Below are 23,177 nucleotides of genomic sequence, written 5' to 3' on the forward strand. Positions count from 1 at the left end.
TGCATTTGGGTGTCCTGTAGTTTTCAGTCTGCTGGATGTGTGTGAACACAAAAAGCTCTGCTGGTTTCACTCTACCTGGGCCAAGCTCAATCACTGGTCTCTCACCAATGGCATTTATCTCTTGGTGAGTGCCCCAAAGGAAGAAAACAGGTGGTTATGGTCAACTCACCTAGGAAGAATTTTCCCTACTCTGGATGGGATTTTTGAGTTAATCTAAACCTCATTGCCTCCAGAAAACTCTAATATCTTAAAATAATGTGGTTTTTTTTTTTTTTTTTTTTTTTTGCAGTTTGTCTTTTGTTTATTGCAGTGGGAATGTTGGCCCTCTGTAACCTGTGACATTCTATTTTACATTTAATAGTGCTGATGCTGGTGATTGGAGACCTACACCTTCAAATTCCAACGTAGTTTACACAAGACAAGGCAATATACTTGCTTAGCCTATGTAAATTGTGTATTAATCTACAACTGAGGATTTAAGGTCTAAATACATTACCAGAGAATGTACAAGAAGACAAAATCTTAGTTTAATCAGCTGCTGAGAATGAAAAATATTCCAAATTCAGTTTGCCATTGGTCACAAAAGTGTACACACAGTTAAATCCAAATTGTATCCAATTCCAAAAGTGTGATTTTTATGAGTGCCTTTTTTCAAAAACGTGAAGTTTGGGAAGCATGCTCTCTAGTCCCTCTCTATTAGATTTGAAATTCAATTTTTAAAACAGGGAAAGAAAAAAAGGTCGAGAAATCATCTTTTGAAGAAGTTCATTCCCTGCTGATTGAACTTCTTTAATTTTTTTTTCATCTTTTCAAACTATTCGTTACGGGGATATAACTTACAGTTACAAAATTGCACCCATTTAACATTTATATTTCAGTGAGCTTTGACAAATGTATGCACCTGGGCAACCGTCCTCACTGTCAAAATACAGAACAATTCTCAGATGTTCCCACCTTTTATTAGTCTGCTGCAGACCTTCTACTGCAGCAAGTACATTTCCTTCCTTTCTCACATAAATTGCTCGTTTCTGACTCAAGCATCTACACAGATCATCACTTACTGCTGCTTCTACTCACCCCTCAAAGACTTTCCTGACTGAGTCCTCTGATCTCTGTTCCCTTCTTTTTGTTGGAGCGCTCTAAATGCTTACGAGACGAGGCCTCGGAACTGTTTTAAGGGAGGCATGTCGGTATGTTACTTTTTAAAGCTGTTCTCCATGTGATTTGTTTTTCTCCACCCTCACGGCCCCTCCAGGAGCCAGAGGGGCTGTTTCTCTTGAAATCCCCCAGAGTGCTCTTTACTATATTTTCTTCTTTCAATGCTATTAATAGAAGCAATTTGCAGAATGTAAATGAACTTCACTTTCCAAAGTCCTAGACATACCCCAGGGAACCTCTGTGGGCTTTATTCTGTGCAGAGAGCTCTGAGCACACATTCGCAATACACGGTGCCGTTAGCTCATCCAACCTTTCAGCGTAATTTCATACCTGACTAGTATGGGATTGTTTTTTACAAAAGCACTGACCCACGGCAGGGGCAGCATCTGTCTACTGGTGTGTTGAACACTAAATTGGAATTTTAATGGCTAATAATTAACTAGAATAATATCTCATTTGGACAGAAGCCATTTAATTCTCTCCTGTGAGCTCAAATATTATTTGGGTAACTATCAAGGCCAGGGAAGTCAGAGGAAAATTTTATTATGATGTTTTAAGTAAGAAAGGTAAAATAAGAAATTAAGATTTTATGAAAATGCTTCTTAACAATAATAACCATTCTGAAATGGTGTTGATTGATGCAAAATGATTTTGCTATTGAAATACTATCCCAGGTTTCTGCTCTTTTTAAGCCAAGCGAGGCTCAAAGAAATAATATTGGCCCTTATTTATACCTATAATGCTACTACACATTCGAGTTTTTGATAGATTCTAAGGAAAATCTAGAGAAATAAAATTCACGAGTTTTATTTAAGCCTAGTACCAATAACTTTCTTTTATAATATCTTATGAGAATGCTTGCTAAGTCCCCTCTTTGCTTTCCCCTTCTGGTAGGGATAGCCTTAAATGAAGAGACTAGAAACTAAGAAAATGACAAAACACAAAGAGAAGGAAAGAGTGTGAGAAAAGATCTGTGCAATCCCTGACCAATGTAATCAACTGATGAATAATCTGGAGTTGGTAGAGGTCAAGGACTTAAAGCAGGACATGAAGATTTATTAACATTTATTAAGAACATCCTAAAGCCAGGGGCTTTCCATGTGGTGTCTCATTTAACTCTTTACCACTCTGTACATATAGCATCTCTCTATAGAACAGGATCTATCTATATCTGTATCTATATCTGTATCTATCAATATCTTATCAGTGTCTATATCTGTCTGTATCTGTATCTATCTATCTATCTATCTGTCTATCTATCTATCTATATTATTTTGGAGATGAAGAAACTGAGACTCAGAGCAGTTTAACTTACTAGATAAAGCCACAGAGATCCAGAGTCAAAACCCTTATTTTCTGACTCAGAGGCTCATGTAACTGCTGCCCACATCCACGTCTAGCTTCTCGCAGTCATCAAATGGTGGCAAGGAAGCAAACGTTGCCTCTTAGCGCCTCGCTCTTTGCCAGCATACATGTGAGCAGCAGACCCAGATATGGTAACCTCACTCTTTTGATATTTCCATTTGCTTGACAAGTTTACTTATCTGAAACGTTTCTTGATCGATTCAAAGAGAAATGCATCAGTCCTCGGAGAGTAAGCACCGTTCCTCCTTCCCTAGGCACTGGCAGGGACTATCACCTTGCTGTGACACCTCCCAGCCTTCCTAATTGTGGCTTTTAGGAAGCTTCCTCCTAAGGTGAGCGTCGAGACTCCAGGCCTCGACGCTGCCTTGAGACTGACAGAGGTGGACTCTGTGGGTGACAGAAACCCAATTAATACACCAAACACACAAAAATGGTCTCTAAGCGCTGGAAACGGGGCCAGGTGGCAATGACAGAGACAGATGTGCTTTGTCTGCCCTCTGGGTGTCCGCTTTGCCCTGTCCTAACAGCTTCCTTCTCACACTGTCACTGTCACGCGCGTGCTCTCTCTCTCTCTTTTCCTTTTCAAGCAGTGTCATTTGCATTCACACCGTGAAAGGCAGTTTTACAGGTTAGGGCATGTCAGGAATACAAAGTTGTGGAGGTGGAAGGTGTGAGTCCAGTGAGATTTACTTTTACTTTTATGAAATCGATTATGTAAAGCAATTTATTTGGTCGCCACTTGGTGCTGAGGATGGAAAGCTATAGATGAGTGCAAAGTTAGGAATGCCCGATGAACGTAAGTTGTCTGTGTTACACGAGGGGCGGTGGGAGTCCTCCTTAATAGCTGTCATAATACTAACAGTTCAAATTTGTGCGTGCTCACTGCGGGCAAGAAATTGTGCTAAACTTATCAGGTTATTTGGTTATAACATCATCTTTTTTGAGGTAGATACTGTTGTATTCACTTAAAGGTAAAGAAACTGACATTTAGAGAGCTTAAGTAATGCGGAGGCACATGGGCACTAGGCGACAGAGCTGGGACAGGAAGCAAGGTTTGTCTGACTTGGGAGTCTGTGCCTTTAGGCACCACACTGTTTCTTTCTGTCATTTTATGGTAGAAAGAGTGTAGTAAGCCAAAGGCCCCCAAGCTTCAAGTTGTTAATTTTCTCATTCTGGGTCACCGGCAGAACCACAGATGGAATCCAGATTTTTGAGCCTTGGTCCATTGAAAGCTAATTGGCTGCTTTTGCTTCTTTGGAAAGCGTTTCCTTTTTCACTGTTTCAGGAAATAGATCCGGAGTAAAACATATACCAATAGGAATCATTTTTTTTAAACTGCGCACAAAATGCATGCTTGTGCCTTTGGTTACTCTATAGTCCACTCTGGTGAGCAGAAATGCAGAATGCCCAAACCCAGGCCAGGCTAGGTCCACCTCAGAACTCTCTTTCAACACCATGAACTCATGTCAACACCACGTCAACACAGAGAGGGCAGCTCAGAGCCCTGGAAGTCTCCTTACTGGTCGTTAGTGATTTTATCACAAAGAGAAGTCTCAGTGGGAAAGCAGGCATACTGGGTTTCAGAGCCCACCCATCTTTCTAATCTTTTCCTCAGCAGTAGGTAAGGCTACCTACTCGTTGCTGCCGTAGGATTTCATGCTTGCTGTTGGTTCCAAAGGCAGAGACATTATCACGAATTCCAATAAACCAAATCCTGTTAAAATTGTGCTGTTCTTGGGTTAGCTCTTTCAAATTTCACTTAGGAACTATGACTGAGAGACATTACACAATATATATTATTTGTCATCACGTTTGTTATAAATGGGATCCAAGCTGTGAACAAAATGGTCGAAGGCCATAAACCACGGCTTCCTTAAGGTCTACCATAACTGTTGGCATTTCTGACTGAATTCACTCAATTTCCACTGCAAGGTTTTGTGAAAAATAATACTGTATCCATTCCTGGGACTTTGAGAAAGCGTTTGAGACTTTCCAACATTCAATTTAGGTACCTAAAGGTTACTTCCAAAAGTGGGTCTCTTTCCTATAAAAGCTCAGTGTAAGCTGAGGTCAAATGCATTTGACTGAACTTTTAAGCCTTTCTTTTGTCTCTCCAAACTGACTGGCTTTGTGTTTAAAAAACCCCACGCATTTCTATGATACAATGACTTTCCTGCACTCTAACAGTGTGTAAATGGCAGAAAAATGTCACACAATTAGATGTTCAGTATGACCCTCACTTTATAATGGATATGGATTTCATTTTTAGAGTGAACATAGACTTTATGGATCTATCTCTATATCCCAGTAAATGGGAGTGAAAAGGTGAGCAATTGAATCAAAGATGATTTTGGTACGAAAACCAAATAAGGAATAGGATTTGGAAAACAGGAACTCCTCACTGGAGATTAGTTCATTAGTTTCCTACTGCTGCTGTAGCAAATTACCACTATCCTAGTAGCTTCAAACAACATCCATTTCTTTTCTTTAAGTTTTGTGGGTTAGATGTCTGGTAGGTTCATCTTATGGTCCCACAGGCTAACATCAAGGTGTCAGTAGGGCTGTGCTCCTTCCTGGAGGCTCTTCGGCCAGAATCTCTCCCTCTAGTCTCATTCAGGTTGTTCGCTCAATCTGGTTCTTTGCTGTTGAAGAATTGAGGTCTTCGTTTTCTTGCTAGCTGCCCACAGGAGGTTTTACTCAGCTCCTAGAGCCACCCACATGCCCTGGCTCATGGTTCCCTTCCTCCATCTTCAAAGCCAACAAGGGTGGCTCAGATCTCATGACACTTCATATCTCTCAGACCTTCGTTCCATCCTGCCTCATCTTCTCTTTGCTGCTTTCTGCTGCTACATCCCACTGACTGCAGCCAGAGACATAGCTCTCCTTTAAGGGCTCCACTGATTATATTTGGCTCATCCAGATAATCCAGGATAATCTCCCTATTTTAAGATCTGTAAATGTAATTACATCTGCAAAGTTGTTTTTTTTTTTTTTCCCACAACAATGCCTAGATTTGTGTTTGGTTGAATAATCTTGGAGGGCCATCTTTAGAGTTCTGTCTACCATAGCAGTGAATATAGTGGAGGTCACCCATTAGTGTCTCCTTGGCCAGATGTGGATGGGTGGCAAGGTTTGATTTAGAATTCCACATCACTGCTGCCTCTAATATTTTTAGTTTGTAAGAAGAAGACCATCAGATGATCAATAAATTATGTAGTCAGTACACAGAAATAGGTTTTAATGTAACCAAAGGGAATTTACATATATACTGAAATGAGAAATCACTTGTGTGTTTATAAAGTCACTGGAAATACGTTGCAGGAGGTCATGGAGAGGACAGGACCAGGGAACTAGACCCAGGCAGTTGGAGGCTACTCAACCCTCCCCTGTCTTTGGAATGTACCTTCTGCCCATGGTTCTTACAGCCAGAGCTGTTTTCAAGGATGCAGCCTTGAGAGAGCAATGTGTTGTTAAGACCATCTGGACAGTGTATGTGACTGGGCCCAGTTAAGGTCTCTGTATAAACTTTTGAGATGTGGCAGGTGGTGTGGAGATCTATTTGTCTTGTGGCCACCCACAAGGAGACTGGTAGGTTCCCTGCTTATTAAAACTGCCACCTACCAATCTGGAGTGGCCTGCCTCTTTCTCAGGTCTCTCCTTACCCTCTGTGTGTTGGGCCAGTTTCAGATTTTACCTGGGAAGCTTCTGAGGTTTTGAACCAACAATATATATACATAAAGTAGAATCCATAGATAATCTTTCTCTGTTCAGCCCAGACGTACCAAGACTCCAAAGGTATCTGTAGAGGGTCAGCATTGCCTTAGCTCTCAAAGTGCTGACTCCCTCATCTGACACAGCCCACTAGGGATCAGGTTAGAGCTGGAGATGGCTTTACTAATGACCTCACGTGGGGCAGTGGGATTGAGAAAGTGATGACTTAGAACTAAGGTCTCCTGGCACGTTGAAGCTGAACCTCAAGGAAGCTGAAAGAATACAGTAGTGGAGAAAGACTCCCAGGGCTGGGAGGGAGGCGGTTTCTCTGTGGTTAGTAGAGGATAAAGGGAGACCCTGAGAAGTGGGGCATTTTTCTGATGTTCCCTAAATTCCTAAGCCAATGTTTTGGACAGATCCCAGTGACTTTTCCATTTGCCCATCTCTGTGTTCACAGTTCTCATCCTTCAATCCACACTAGGAAGGTTGCAAGGGCTAAGGCAACAGAAAAAGCACATTTACAAATGAACATGATGTAAACTATTCTAGGCAAATAAACATTCACATGGTTTTCACTTAGCTGAGGGCTCTCATGAATTACGGATTAAGTACGATGAAATATGGAAATGAAAACTTAGGACACTTTCAGCCAATAGTCAAATACAATATGCTCTCTGTAATCCAGTATATCCCATTAATTTTTTTTAATGTTTATTTATTTTGAAGGAGAGAGAGACAGAGTGTGAGCAGGGGTGGGGGGCAGAGAGAGAGGGAGACACAGAACCCGAAGCAGGCCCCAGGCTTTGAACTGTCAGGACAGAGCCTGACGTGGGGCTCAAACTCACAAACCGTGAGATCGTAACCTAAGCCGAAGTCTGACGCTTAACCGACTGGGCCACCCAGGTGCCCCAGGTATATATCCCATTTAAATTGCACTTTCCTTTTTGGCTGGTAGTTTATACTGAGGTGACTAATGTGTCTGATAATGACCTGGAGACACAACCCATGCTTCTGAATTGCCAAAGAAAGATGAAAACATGCTCAGTTTGGGTTTTAGAAATTATATGCATATTCTTTGGGAACTGACATTTAATGTTCCACACAAATGCTAAAACCTCTGATTTAACTAGAATGTTTGATTCTAGTTTGACAGACTGCCCATCCTCTATATAGTGTGTCAGCTCTAGATTGCTATTGGGTTTTTAGCATTTCCTCTCTGTTTTCTTTGCACGATCCCATGGAAAGATTTTCATGAACAATGGCCATAGCTTGGCCCAGGTTCAGAGATTCAGGACAATCCAATGGTGAAGTGGAGGGCTTGGTCCTGCCGGAGTGGTGTCCCCAGGGCGCATGTCAGTGAGAGATCTGTCACACATGGGTTGAAATTATATATATATGGTATGTAACGTGGTAAAGCATTTTGAGGGATGTATACCATACTACAAGTAGTTGTGGATTTAAATTCTCTATATTCAAATACAGGGTCTATTAGCTTATTAGCTAATGTAATAGCTAATGTAATGTAATAATGTAATAACTTATTAGCTCTGTACATCTGGGTAAGGTTACCTCTCTGAGCTTCAGTTTTTTCATTTGTAGAGTGAGAATAGCACTTCAAAACATTGATGTAAAAATTAAATGACACAAGTGATTGACACAGAAGCCCTCGGTAGGTCTTCGCTTTGATTATTGATGTGCCAATCCATCTACTCAATGCTTGTATTACAAAGGCTTGTGAGTAAACACCAGTAAGGCTGATTGTCTTTGGATAACTAAGTAGAGGAGAATTCTTTTTTGTTTTTAATTTTTTTTTATGTTTACTTATTTTTGAGAGAGCGAGAGACGGTGAGAGTGGGGAGGGGCAGAGAGAGAGGGAGACACAGAATCCGAAGCAGGCTCCAGGCTCCGAACTGTCAGCTCAGAGCCCGATACAGGGCATGAACCCACGAACCGCGAGATCATGACCTGAGCCAAAGTCGGACGCGTAACCAACCGAGCCACCCAGGCACCTGAGGGGAATTCTAATTTAAGCAGATTCAATATAAGAATGTCTTAATATTAAAAACAGTAAAAAGCTATGGTGAGGTTGTCTTGACCCCAAGGGCTGGGATACAACTGTCAGGACGGAAAGGAGAGCAAATCCACATGCCTTTGATCCTTCTGACCACCACCTGGACTGGGCTAGCAAGCTGACTAGTGAGAGTTTACTGAATCCCACTGCGTGTTTGATGACACTGTCTCATTCAATCCTTGCAAGAGCTACTGGGGATACTATTATAATCGATCTCCAATTTACAGATGAAGAAACTGAGATTGAATAGTGTTCACTGTCACAGTCCCAAGCTAATAAATGGTGGGGCTGACATTGAAATCCCAGTCTTCGTCCACACGGTGAGTATGGCATCACCAAGGCATATCACCTCTGACACACGCCCCGGGGGTCACTCCTGCAGGCACTAAGGAAGCTGGGAAGAGACTTCCCACAGGGACAGCCTGGCCATTCTGACCCAAAGGACAAGTTCGCCTGGAGGCCCATAGAACAGGGTTATTCATTTGTAACCGTTTCATTATAATGGCACCTCCTTCATTTACTTAAGTAGTCAGATAAGTTTAAGGCAAATAATTATAATAATAGGCATCAAATATTGGCTTACTCTGTACTAGGTAGTACAAGCAGAACTTTACATATATTTAATCTCCATAATGACCCACAAAGTACGTATCATTATTCCCTTACTACAGATGAGTAGAAAGACTCAGGGAGGAGAAGTAACTTGCCCAAGGCACAAAGTGAGCTGTAGGAATGAGAAATGGTCAGTATCTCTGCAGTGTTCATATAAGACAGTGGGAATCAAGGGATCATCAAAGAGCTATCTAGAAAGCCAGCAGTTGCTGACAAATGGGTCACTTCTGTCCCTCCAAACCTTGTGAATTCAGCCGTGGGTAGTTTGGGAAACTAAAAGTTCTTCTTGTGGTTAGAGGGGGAGCAGATGGCTTGAGAAAACCAAAATCACAAAGGACCTGAATAATAGTAGGTGCTCTATCAGAAAGAATTCAATAGCAGCTGCGTAACAAAATAATATAATAAAAAAATATGCTCACAGTGATGGCATTCTTGTCTCTCACGTTTGATGAAATATTCATGACATTTTCTCAGAAAGGCATGAGCGAGAATCACCTGGAGAGAAAAAGAAAAAAAAACCGTGGCTGTTTTAGGTTCGTTTGCAACTTGTCACCACAGATATTTGAAAGCCTTAAAGCTTTTTCAAGTTTGCCAGTTGACAGAGGAAATGATGATAAAAAAACAAAGTGAGGTTGAAGAGGACAGAACGCAAAAGCTGCTCACCAACACTACGCAGCTCACGTCCCACACCTTTTCCCCCGGGTAGCTCAATCCACACAGATCGACAGCATTTAAACTTTTTTTCTATTTTAAATTGCTCTTTAAAAACCCTCACAAAACAGGCTACATTAATGCTTAATTTAAACTTTCATTACAGAAAATGTATCAATGAGCAAGGTTTAAATTGATTAAAAAAAAACCCCAAACCCTCCAAAAATGATGATTGATCAGTGAACAGCCTTTGACGTATGGCTCCCTTTTGAGATCTGGGGTGGAGTCAGTAGAAAATTGCACATGTGCATGAATGTAGATATTCTGGAGAGTGGCAATTTGTAGGCCTTCTCCTTGCTTGTAAGTTGTCAGGCCCTCCGTCCCATGAATAGGAAAGAGATGTCTCCTGCATTTCTTTCTTTTTCTTTTTAAATGCTTAAAAAAATGTTTATTCATGTCTGGACGACAGAGAGAGACAGAGCACAAGCAGGGTGGGGCAGAGAGAGAGGGGGACACAGAATCTGAAGCAGGCCCCAGGCTCTGAGCTGTCAGCACAGAGCCCAACGCGGGGCTCGAACTCAGGAACCGCAAGATCATGACCTGAGCTGAAGCCGGACACTCAACCGACTGAGCCACCCAGGTGGCCCTCTTTTTTTTTTTTTTTTTTAATGTTTTATTTATTTTTGAGAGAGAGAAAAAGAGCATGAGTGGGGGAGGGCAGAGAGGGAGACACAGAATCCGAAGCAGGCTCCAGGCTCTGAGCCGTCAGCACAGAGCCCGACGCGGGGCTCGAACTGTGAGATCATGACCTGAGCCAAAGTCAAGTGCTTAACGGACTGAGCCACCAGGAGCCCCAAGTCTCCCGCATTTCAATGTCAGCCCTTCTTGTAGCTCTGCTTTAATCACAGACTTTCCAGAACGATGTGCTCTAAGCTTGTCCGTGTGGCACAAAAACCATTGCAAATGGGAGGCACGCTCAAGGAAGCCTTTATTTAGAAACTAGTGGTCAAATCAGAAAAAGGAAGCCTTTGGATTGGCATTATTGTTATATCCCCAACATTATATAATAAGATAATCATAATAATAATAAGAGCAGCTACAATTGGTAGAGCACTTAATATGGGTCAGGCAGTAGGCCAGGTTCTTTAATCCAAGATCTCACTTCACTCTTACCTAACAGATGAGAAATCTGGAGTTTGGAGAGGAGCTGGGTCATGAAGCTGGTGGCTGTGATGTGAAGCTGATGGCCATCAGCTGACGGCCTGATGGTATAAGATCTCAGAACCCAGGCTCAGGGATCCAATGAATTGGGAACACCACTTTTGCTTGTGTAATTTGGACCACGTCATATAACCCGTCCATGTGTCTGTTTCGTCATCTGTAAAAAAAAAAAAAAAGGGTGAAAATAAGACTTCCCTATTGACTCAATTCATGTCAACGAACCGACATCCTGAAGGTTATGTCCTCGAGCCACACACCATGCACCAGCCCCTGAAGCCAAGAGTCTGTGTTGAGAGAGCAAACCATAGATTCTGTTTGAAATTCCAACTCCTTGACTCTTTTTTTTTTTCAACGTTTATTTATTTTTGGGACAGAGAGAGACAGAGCATGAACGGGCGAGGGGCAGAGAGAGAGGGAGACACAGAAATGGAAATAGGCTCCAGGCTCTGAGCCATCAGCCCAGAGCCCGACGCGGGGCTCGAACCCACGGACCGCGAGATCGTGACCTGGCTGAAGTCGGACGCTCAACCGACTGAGCCACCCAGGCGCCCCAAGCGTCTTTCCGTTTTAATACACACTTACATCTGAGGAAGCGCTTCCATTTAGAATGTCAAGAGTAATGGCACGAGGCTCCAGTCAGCAAAGACTATGCCGCACAAGTTGACGCTGGATTTTATTTTCTTCTTTTACCTAAAAATTGGTTAAGTGTTGGGTTTTGGTCACATTTGTGTTTTAAAAATTGAACAAACCACCATAAATTTACTCTTAAAAATGTGGTTTTTTTTAAGTTTATTTATTAGAGAGAGAGAGAGAGAGAGACAGCGAGCATGGGAGTGTGCAAGCAGAAGAGGGGCAAAGAGAGAGAGGGGGAGAGAGAATCCCAAGCAGGCTCCACACTGCAGCACAGAGACCGAGGCAGGGCTCGATCTCACGAACTGCAACCTCAGGACCCGAGCCCAAATCAAGAGTTGGACACCTAACCAACTGAGCCACCGGGCACCCCTCCCCACCAAATTTGTGTTTTAAATGTATGTAAGTGGTATGTATATAAGTGAAATATAATACAACCTGTTGTTAAAAAACCCTCAAAACAGAAAACCATGAAACACAGAAATGTATAAAATAAAAGGCTAATATTTCTCTTTAATCCATTTCAACTCCAACTCCTCCCCAGTCCAGAGGCAACCACTGATAATAGTTTCTTTGTGTGTATCATACAGATTGTTTTCTGAGCATTTTTATGTGGGGATAAATATGCACCTCTGCCTATTCTTCAATCATAAAGGGGATAATATTTAACATAATTTAAGCGGCACTACTAACAATAGCCAAACAATGGAGGGAGTCCACATGTCCATCAACTGATGAATGGATAAAGAAGACATGGAATATACATACAATGGAATATTACTCAGCCACCAGAAAGAATGGAATCTTGCCATTTGCAATGATGTGGATGGAGCTAGAATGTATTATGCTAAGTGAAATAAGTCAGTCAGAGAAAGACAAATACCACATAATTTCACTCATATGTGAAGTTTAAGAAGCAAAGCAGATGAACATACAGGAAGGAGGAAAAAGAGGGAAACAAACCATGAGAGACTCTTAGAGAACAAACTGAGGGTTGATGGAGGGAGGTGGGTGGGGGATGGGCTAGATGGGTGATGGGTCCTAAGGGGGGCACTTGTTGGGATGAGCACTGCGTGTTGTGTGCAATTGACGAGTCACTGAATTCTACTCCTGAAACCAATATTGCACTGTAGGTTAATTAACTAGCAGTTAAATAAAAATCTGGAAGAAGACATATTTGACATGATATTTTCATTTTTATGGGGGCCTTATCAAACGAAATTTAAAGTCATCATTGCAGCAATGAAGACCCTTACTATCCGCTTGCCCCTCCCCCAACATCAACACCCTGACAGGTGCCCTGTCTTCAGGAAAATGTCCCTGTTATCTTCTGAATGAGACCTGGTCACCATCACCTTTATAGATTTGCTATTCTGGGTCCCTAGCCTGGAATGCCTTATCCTATTTTTTCTACCTTTACAATATCGCTCCTTTCTTTAAAAAAAATTTTTTTTAATGTTTATTTATTTTTGAGACGGAGACAGAGCATGAAAGGGGCAGGGTCAGAGAGAGACAGAGGGAGACACAGAATCCAAAGCAGGCTCCAGGCTCTGAGCTGTCAGCACAGAGCCCGACGCGGGGCTCGAACTCACAGACCGTGAGATCATGACCTGAGCCGAAGTCAGACGCTTAACTGACTGAGCCACCCAGGCACCCCAATATCACTCCTGTCTTTAAGGGTGAGCCAAACCCCCTTTTCTCAGAAGGCCTTCTCAGACTGTCTAATCTTTCTGAGATTACCTAGTACTGTCAACCATGACTTATGTACCTTTTGTATTCTAGTTACCATGCCACAGCCCGCTAGAGCATATCCTGTCTCCTCAATAGAATTTTGGTGTTTAGCATGCACAATGGGCACACTTCAAAGACATATTCGAAGACTTGAACTGAATTGTTTTAAAGGAGGGCAGACCAAATAGGGTCTTTGAATATTATGTCTGTGGTTTGACCTGCTTAGTAACTTTCTGTGAGCAGCTGGGTTGCTTGCCGCTTGGTTCATCTTAGAACTGGTTGAGAAAGGAGTGCCTTCCTTAGTGGATCTTCTGAGGGTCTCCTCCATTGCCTGGGGCTGGGTTTTCCTTGCGACATAAAGGAATGTTGAGAATTGCACTGACGTATACTTTCAATATTCCTCAATACATGTCAAGTATTTTTCACTGCTACCGTCTCTCCTTTGGTCAGGATGCATTGGCCCCATAAACACTCAAATCAAGCTGAGTTAGGTGGTTATAGCAAAGAAATTGTGTGGTCCGTTATAAGATCACCACCTGTGACTGAGAAGAATGGTCATCAATTTCAGCCACCTTATGGATAAAAACTTGGTTGTGTAACATAAGGTCCAGCGAACCTTAGCTGGGATGATGCTGGAGCAGTGTGCATCAGGTGAAAACAGGTGAATTACTTAAAATTATTTACGATTTTTGTTTCTATTACGGTATTTTTAAATAATGGAATGCCAGGTTAATTTATCAAGTTTAGCAAACTGCTGGTGATATTGAAGCTTTGGATTTATTGGATTAAACTTATGTGACTATGTTTGACTTAATAGGTTAACTAAAGTAAACCTCCCAGCAAATGTGACATTAGTTAGTCATTTTTACCTAACAGATATATCGTGGTAATCCTTTAAATCCTATTACAGTAACCTTGCTGGGGTGGTGCTAAATTCTTTGGACTGGAATTTAGGCTTTTAATGAGTGGATGGTAAACTGAGCTTTGGAACCCTTTATTTATGGGAAAATTTTGAACCTGTGTAACTTTTAGCATTTTAATTTTGTTATTATTTTTTATTGAGGTATCATTGACATGTAACATGATATTAGTTTCAGGTGTACAATGTAATGATTTGATATTTGTATATATTGCGACATGATCACGGCAATAAGGCTAGTTAACGTCTGTCAGGATACATGGCTACAGAAGTTTTTTTTTTTTTTTGTAATGAGAACTTTTAAAATCTGCTCTCTTAGTAACTTGCAAATAATGCAATACAATGTGACTAACTATATTCTCCATACTGTACATTACGTTCCCGTGACTTATTTATTTTATAACTGGGGTTTGTACCTTTTGAGTTCCTTCACGCATTTTGCCCACTCTCCATCCCACCTCTGGCAACCGCCAATCTGTTCTCTGGATCTCTGAGCTTGGTTTTCTTGTTTTGTTTTGTTTTTAAAATTCCACACGTAAATAAGATCATATGGTATTTGTCTTACCTGTGTGGTTTTTAAAAATCGGTCTTTCCCCTAAAATACCTAATACTTCCTTATATTGTTTTTTGCAGATTCAGTACATACAATTTTTTTTCAGTAACTACTTATATTCTTACCTATATTATTCAATAATTAGAGACTCTTACATTAATTCCTCATATTTATTATAGGAAGCTTTCTTGGTAACCTGGTATTCCATTATAGAAATAAATTAGCTATTGATAAATAGAACCTTCATAACCAGAATGCTGTAGAAACACCTCATAAATTTTTTCTCCTTAGCACATTTAAAAAGCATTAAAATAAATGACAAAGAACTTGCTAAATGTTTATGACTTTGGTTTATGCATGTGGGCTAATGGGATGAAAGGCTAATCCGTCACTTGGCTCTTTCTTACTGCATTTAATTAGCTTGGATCACTTTATACTATACCAGAAATGCCTTATCTCCTTTTCTCTTTTTTTTCCAGGACAAAGTAAAATGAACAGTGACAGGAAATAGTTACCTTAAGTTCAGGGTTGATGTAAATGGTGAGAAATACAAGCTTACCGTAGAAAACGTAGAAAACAACGAACATACAGCCAGCCGCCACTCTGAACATCTGAACGTCTAAAGAGACCACTTCAATTGTGGACCATATTTGCTTCTTTGTGTCACTGGCTGCTCTCTTTTGTCTGTGACATTATATCAGTGATGTCTGGCGAGAGGCAACTGTTAACATAGACAGGTACCCAGTGTTTAGGCAATAAGACTTAAGGATCCGTGTTCTCAGTTTTAGGAAACAACTTCATATTCTTATGTCTCAATTATGCACTTTATATTTTTTAATGCTTTTTAAATCATTATTAGTTGTTCATAAGACAAATTTGACAATCAGAGGGTTGTTCTTGGTGGAGATACATGGCGATAGATTATGTGGAATACGCCTAATTTTTTTTTAATTTCAGCTTTATTGAGATATTCACATGTAAAATGATAAGATATTTAAAATGTACATCATGGTGACAATAAAAAACTTACACATTGCAAAAAGATTCCCCCTGTCTAGTTAATTAAAACATCCATCACCTCACTTTTTATTTATTTATTTGTTTCCTTATTTATTTTGGTGGGGATATTTAAGTTCTCTCTTCGCAAATTTTAGTTATACAATCCAGTGTCATCAACTACAGTCACTATGTTTTACGTTAGATTCTCAGACATGCTTATCTCATAGCTTAAAGTTTGTACCCATTTACCAACCTCTCCCTATTTTCCCCAACCCCCAGCCCCTGGCTACTTTTCCATTCTGTTTTCATGGGTTTGATTTTTTAAAAAGGATGATACATATCTGCGACACCATGCAGTATTTGCCTTTCTCTGGCTTATTTCCCTGAGCATAATGTCCTCAAGTTCCATTCATATTGTCACAAAAGGTGGGATTTCCTTCCTTCTCGTGGCTAATATTCCATTGCGTGTATGTGTATATATCATATCTTCTTTATATTCCATTGCGTGTATGTACATATATCATATCTTCTTTATCAATTTATTTGCTGATGGACACAGGTTGTTTCCACACCTTGGCTCTTGTGAGTAGTACAACAGTTCTATTTTTAACAGAAGAAACACCATGACTGTGGCTTGACAGATGTTCATTAACTGCTATATCGAATTATATAATAAAAAATATAATGAAGGCAGCAGCAAATTACTGCTTGGTTTAGTTTGGTGTCGTAGACACCTAGATTCTAGTTTCAGGTTAGCAACCAGCTGATTGTGTCAATTTAAGAAAGTAGTTTAACTATTGTGGATTCGTTTTAACCATAAAATGAGAGGGTTTTTTTTTCCCCCAGATATCTGCTTTCAACTTCTATACCCTACATTGATATTCCAGGAGCTCTTGGGCTGGGGGCCAGCCAATAGCAAGGAAGGGAGGAAGCCCCAAAGAAATGGGTCTCTAAGACCTTCCTGATGAGAAACTCTGCTTTTTTAAGTTTGTTGTGCCTTTGGGGGCGGGGGTGGGAGGAGTTTCTCTGCTTAACAAATGGGTTGGAAAAACTCTGTCCAAGATGATAACTAGATTTCTTTCTAGCTTTTCATTCCATACGTTGAAGCAGTAGATGTAACTTGCAACATGAATGAAAGATGCATGTAATTTTAAAAAGAAATGCCGTTGGAAGAACACAGTAATTCCTGTCCAATTGTGGCTTGAAATTTTATATATGACTGCGATTAATGGAACACACTGCAGAGGGGAAAGGCAGTCTTGGAATCGACATTCTCTTGGCTATTTGCTGCATATGATATTTATCTCTGTGAATCTAATGAAGTCAGGCAGGCTCTACTTGAAGTGACTCTTTAAATTCAGTTCATATGAGCCTGGGTGGCTCGGTCGGTTAAGCGTCATACTTGGGCTCAGGTCATGATCTCCCCGTCTGTGAGTTCGAGCCCCACGTCGGGCTCTGTGCTGACAGCTCTGAGCCTGGAGCCTGCTTCGGATTCTGTGTCTCCCTCTCTCTGCCCTTCCCCTGCTCTCTCTCTTTCTCTCTCTCTCAAAAATAAATAAACATTAAAAACATTAAAAAAAATAAATTCAGTTCATATAAACAGTTCTCTCAGTTAAAAATGTCCCTATATTGAATCAATTTCACTATCTAATTTAATTGGGAACATTGGTTTTATTAATCACAATTACCAATACGTTGTGTTTTCTTAGTCTGAGAGGTATTTTTTTTTAATTTGGAATTTCCTTGGAAGTATTTTAAAAATATTTTTAAAAAACTCCCAAGGTTTATAGAAAGGGTGAGAGGGGAGGGAAAAAGAAAGAAAAATAAGGATTTAGCAAAAGGAAATTTAAAATATACCTGGGATACAGGGAGCTGCTTGGCATTTGTTCAGTATATGGATAAAGATTCCCTGAAATTGAAGCAGAAGCCAGTTTGAGAATTGCTTCTCTGGTTTGGAAAACTGGTGCTGTGACTTGATCTGGTGCAAAGGGACACCAAAGGGGACAGAGAGAGGGGGGTCCTATTTCATTTTCCTGTGGTCACATCCTCACATCTGCCACCTGTCTTCTCACCCTGCAGGGCTTCTAGGGACCCAACTCTATTTGAACTTACTCGTCTTGATTTCTACAGGAGGTGGCAAGGCATCACGCTGTCTGTCCCCTGTGCTCTCGCTCTCTTCCAAGAAACTTTGTCCTTTAAACCTATTAATACTTTGCCCCGAGAAATGTGCCCCTAGGTAGAGGTGGGACATCAGGGTCAGGATTTTCTGTGCTTGAGCTCAGAAGGGCTTCTGCAGCCAATAGTCAGGAAATGTCACTGCGGCTAAACAGGGACAATAAATCGCCAAGCTACCCAGTAATGCAATCTCCCTCAACATGGAAAAAGGTCAGGCTTGAACTGTAAATAAATTCCTGTCACACAGCAGCGTATGTCTTCAGGTGAGATAGTAAATCTTCTTGGAGATAAATAGCCACAGATACCATAATTCTCTTCCTATGGTCCTGGGCTTCATCAGTTAATTTTTCTACAGTCAGTCTTCCATAAAGCTTGGGTATTAACATTCCCTCGGTGTGTAAAGACCTCCCTGAACACACAAGCTCAATGAGGTGGGGGTGGGGGGCTGGGCTCCAGAGGGTTCTATACTCTATAAACCATGAATAAAATTTATAGAGTATAGGCTCTAATACCCTGAGAGGGAAGAAAATTTTGATATACAGCCTGTTTGTATTTAAAAGAAGATAGGACATAATTGATGCTTCCTTTGGTATATAAAATTCTTCAATTTTTTTTTGTGTCAAACCTTTTCAAATGCTATAAATGGAATATCCAACACATTACAACGTATTACATTCAGTTTTCTTTATCTTAACAGTCCAGAGGTTAGTACTTGGAGTCAAACACCTGAAGTCTCAATTCTGATTCTTTACTCAGTTGATCAGCATTTATGAAGCTACCAAGCTATAAATATACAAAGATGAATGAAGTTGGCTGCCCTAAAGAACTCACAGCCTGGCTGTAGGGGAGAAACACATGCATACACACACACACACACACACACACACACACACACACTTAAAATATAATATCCTAAGTGCTATAACCAGGGTTTCCCCAAAAGGCAACAGAGGAGGGAGCCAGTAACTGGGAAATTTGGGAAGGTTTCACCAAGGGAATTGTATGATCAGTTTCTTGGAGAATGAGTAGTTTTCCTCAAGGTAGAAAAGGAAGGAGAAATACATACAGATCGAGAAAGGTTGTGTACAAAGACCCAGAAATGTAAAAGACCTTGGCATATCTAAATAACTGAAAATTTCAAATATGATAGAAGCTTAAGGTATATGTTGGGAAGTGGTAGGAGGTTTAACTTTGAAAGGTTAGCACAGTTTAGGTCAAGGCCAAAGACATGCACAACAAAGACAAAGGAGGTTGCATCTAGCAAATTTCATCATGTCTCTGACAGCCAAATGTAAAGCAAGATGAGGTCTCTTTCTATACCTAAGACACACCCCTATCTTTGCAAAATAAAAACTTATCCTAGATAGCCAGATGAGCTGTAGTACTTCATTGAAATCTGCTGGCTTTGAACTCTGATCATGAAGGAGTCCTTAAATAGCAGTGCATTTTAGAAGAGCCCTTGTCTTTGACCTCTGCTTTTTTCATTTGGCAGAAGTTAAGAATGACAGTTTTTAGAATATAGGGTCAAGTCCTTTGAGTGATCCAAGAGCTCCTGGAAAAAAGGAAGTCATTAGGGAAGTTATTCGTACTTCTCTTTGTTTCATATTTTGGCAATATTATTTTGTGTTTTTGTAGAGCAACTGACGTTTGAAATATAAACTGAAGTTTTTTTATTGCTCAGCATTTGGCATTTGTTTTATAACTCTTGTGAATATACGCAAAGAGGAGAAGGTCACTAGGGAGTAAGCATTTTGATGTATGTTGACAGAGCACTACCTTGCCAGAATCTGAGTTCTTACTTAATAGCAAGCAGGATCATTACTAATTTCTAAGTCTCACAGTGAAACATGAGTTCAGGTCCATTACAGCCAGCTGTTTGAACTAGGGACTAACATGTTTGCAGTGTCTTAGGAGAAGTGCTAAAACCAGCTCTGAAAGGACACATACAAAGAACAGCAGTGTTTTCTTTCTTTTCTTTTCTTTTCTCTTTTCTTTTCTTTTCTTTTCCTTTCTTGTCTTTTTTCTTTTTTCTTTTCCTTTCTTTTCTTTTCTTTTCCTTTCTTTTCCTTTCCTTTCTTTTCTTTTCTTTTTTCTTTTCCTTTCTTTTCCTTTCTTTTCTTTTCTTTTCCTTTCTTTTCCTTTCCTTTCTTTTCTTTTCTTTTTTCTTTTCCTTTCTTTTCCTTTCCTTTCTTTTCTTTTCTTTTTTTCTTTTCCTTTCTTTTCCTTTCTTTTCTTTTCTTTTCTTTTCTTTTCTTTTCTTTTCTTTTCTTTTCTTTCTTTTTTTAAGGAATTCCAGTGTATGTAAAATGGACTTCTAATAGGATGGCAGATGCTGGAATGGATTTCTAAGAATCCTACTTCCTTGGATATTTTGATCTGAATGCGAGGATATATTCATTTTAAATTTTTTTTCAAATTTTTGTCTAAATTATGGTTAACATATAGTGTGATATTGGTTTCAGGAGTGGAATCTAGTGATCACTTACATATAACACCCAGTGCTCATCACAAGTGCCTTCCTTCATATCCATCACCCATTTAGCCCAACCTCCCCCCCCCCCACACCTGCCTTCCTGCAACCCTGTTTGTTCTTAAGAATCTCTTAAGAATCTCTTATGGTTTGCTTCCCTATCTTTCTTTGTTTTCCCTTCTCAAATGCTTATCTGTTTTGTTTCTTAAATGCCACATGTAAGTGAAATCATATGCTACTTCTCTTTCTCTGACTGACATTTTGTCAGTCTAACTCCATCCATGTCATTGCAAATGGCAAGATTCCATTCTTTTCGATGGCTGAGTAATGTTCCATTGTGTGTGTGTGTGTGTGTGTGTGTGTGTGTATACAAAATCTTCTTTATCCATTATCCATATTTGGGTTCTTTCCATATTTGGGGTATTGTTGATAATGCTGTTGTAAACATCAGGGTGCATGTAATCCTCTGAATCTGTATGTTTATATCCTTTGGGTAAATACCTAGTAGTGCAATTGCTGGGTCATAGAGTAGTTCTATTTTTAACTTTCTGAGGAACCTCCATACTGTTTTCCAGAGAGGCTGCACCAGTTGGCATTCCCACTAACAGTGCAAAGGGGTTCCCCTTTCTCTTCATCCTTGCCAACATCTGTTGTTTCCTGAGTTGTTAATTGCAGCCATCCTGACAGGTGTGAGGTGGTATCTCATCTTGGTTTTGATTTGTATTTCCCTGATAATGAGTGATGTGGAGCATTTTTTCATGTGTCAGTTGGCCATCTGGATGTCTTCTTTGGAGAAGTGTCTATTCATGTCTTTTGCCCATCTCTTTACTGGCTTCTTTGTTTTTTGGGTGTTGAGTTTGATAAGTTCTTTGTAGACTGTGGATATTAACCCCTTATCAGATATTTCATTTACAAATATCTTCTCCCATTCCATCAGTTGCATTTTAGTTTTATTGACAGGTTACTTCACTGTGCAGGAACTTTTCATCTTAATGAAGTCCCAATAGTTCATTTTTGCTTTGGTTTTCCTTGCCTCTGGTGACGTGTCTAGTAAGAAGTTGCTGTGGCCAAGGCCAAAAAGGTTGCTGCCTGTGTTCTTCTCTAGGATTTTGATGGTTTTCTGTCTCACATTTTGGTCTTTCATGCATTTTTGAGTTTATTTTTATGTATGGTGTAAGTAAATGGTCCAGTTTTATTCTTCTGAATATTGCTGTCTAGTTTTCCCAATACCATTTGTTGAAGAGACTATTAACATTGGATATTCTTTTTAAAAAATGTTTATTTATTTTTGAGAGAGAGAGAGAGAGAGAGAAGTGGGGGAGGAGCAGAGACAATAGGAGACACAGGATCTGAGGCAGGCTCTAGGCTCTGAGTTGTCAGTGAGGAGCCTGACACAGGGCTCAAACCTACAGACTATGAGATCATGACCTGAGCCGAAGTCAGACACTTAATCGACTGAGCCACCCAGACACTCCTTTCATTCTTCCTGCTTTGTCGAAGATGGGTTGATCATACATTTGTGGGTCTACTTCTGGGTTCTCTCTTCTGTTCCATTGATCTATGTGTCTGTTTTTGTGCCAATACCATACTGTCTTGATGACTATAGCTTTGTAATATAGCTTAAAATCCAGAATTGTGATGCCTCCAGCTTTGCTTTGCTTTTTCAGGATTGCTTTAGCTATTTGAAGTCTTTTGTAGTTCCATACAATTTTTAGGATTGTTTGTTCTAGCTCTGTGAAAAATGCTGGTGGTATTTTGATAGGGATTGCATTAAAAATGTAGATAGTGGGGCGCCTGGGTGGCGCAGTCGGTTGAGCGTCCGACTTCAGCTCAGGTCACGATCTCGCGGTCTGTGAGTTCGAGCCCCACGTCGGGCTCTGGGCTGATGGCTCGGAGCCTGGAGCCTGCTTCCGGTTCTGTGTCCCCTTCTCTCTCTGCCCCTCCCCCCTTCATGCTCTGTCTCTCTCTGTCTCAAAAATAAATAAACATTTAAAAAAAATGTAGATAGCTTTGGGTAGTGTCAACATTTTAACAATGTTCATTCTTCCGCCTCATGAGCATGGAATGCTTTTCCATTTTTGGGGGTAAGCGTTCAGTAGTTTTCAGAGTACAGATGTTTTACCTCTTTGGTTAGGTTTATTCCTTGATATCTTGTTTTGGGTATAATTGTAAATGGGATCGATTCCTTGATTTCCTTTTCTTCTGTTTCATTATTGGTATATAGAAATGCAACAGATTTTTGTACATTGATTTTATATCCTGCAATTTTGCTGAATTCATGTATTTGTTCTAGCAATTCTTTGGTGAAGTCTTTTAGGTTTTCTACATAGAGTACCATGTTGTCTGCAAATAGTGAAAGTTTGACTTCCTCCTTGCTGATTTGGATGCCTTTTATTTATTTTTATTTTCTGATTGCTGAGGCTAGGACTTCCAGTACTGTGTTAAATAATAATAGTGAGAGTAGACATCCCTGTCTTGTTTTTGACCTTAGAAGAAAAGCTCTCAGTTTTTCCCCATTGACAATGATATTAGCTGTAGGTCTTTCATATAGGATGTTGGGGTATGTTCCATCTCTATGCTTTTTGTTGAGGGTTTTTATCAAGAACGGATGATGTATTTTGTGAAATGCTTTTTTCTGCATCTGTCAAGAGGATCATATGGTTCTTATCCTTTCCTTTATTAACATGGTGTATCACGTTGATTGGTTTGTGAATATTGAACCACCCCTGCAGCCCAGGAATAAATCTCAGTTGATTGTGGTGAATAATTCTTTTACTGTCCTGTTGGATTCAATTTACTAGTATCTTGTTGAGAATTTTTTCATCCATGTTCATCAGGGATATTGGCCTATAATTCTCCATTCTAGCAGGGTCTTTTTCTGGTTTTGGAATCAAGGTAATGCTGGCCTTAT

At 40.2% G+C, this 23,177-nt stretch overlaps 1 long non-coding RNA gene across 7 annotated transcripts in view; it reads right to left on the reverse strand.

Moving 5' to 3' along the window:
- Positions 1 to 5,813: 5,813 nt before the first annotated feature.
- Positions 5,814 to 23,177, reverse strand: part of LOC113602829 (uncharacterized) — a 102,262-nt gene continuing 84,898 nt past the window's right edge. For 6 of the 7 annotated variants that reach the window (XR_008300325.1, XR_008300326.1, XR_008300323.1 and 3 more), the window contains 2 exons: positions 10,742 to 10,946; positions 5,814 to 9,412 (listed from right to left, as the gene is read on the reverse strand). This is a non-coding gene — a long non-coding RNA (uncharacterized LOC113602829). Of the gene's footprint in view, positions 9,413 to 10,741; positions 10,947 to 17,258; positions 19,349 to 23,177 lie in introns of those variants that run through there. The other variant, XR_008300324.1, reaches the window with a different exon arrangement.

This window comes from Acinonyx jubatus, chromosome B4, assembly GCF_027475565.1.
Source record: "Acinonyx jubatus isolate Ajub_Pintada_27869175 chromosome B4, VMU_Ajub_asm_v1.0, whole genome shotgun sequence".
NCBI lineage: Eukaryota > Metazoa > Chordata > Mammalia > Carnivora > Felidae > Acinonyx > Acinonyx jubatus.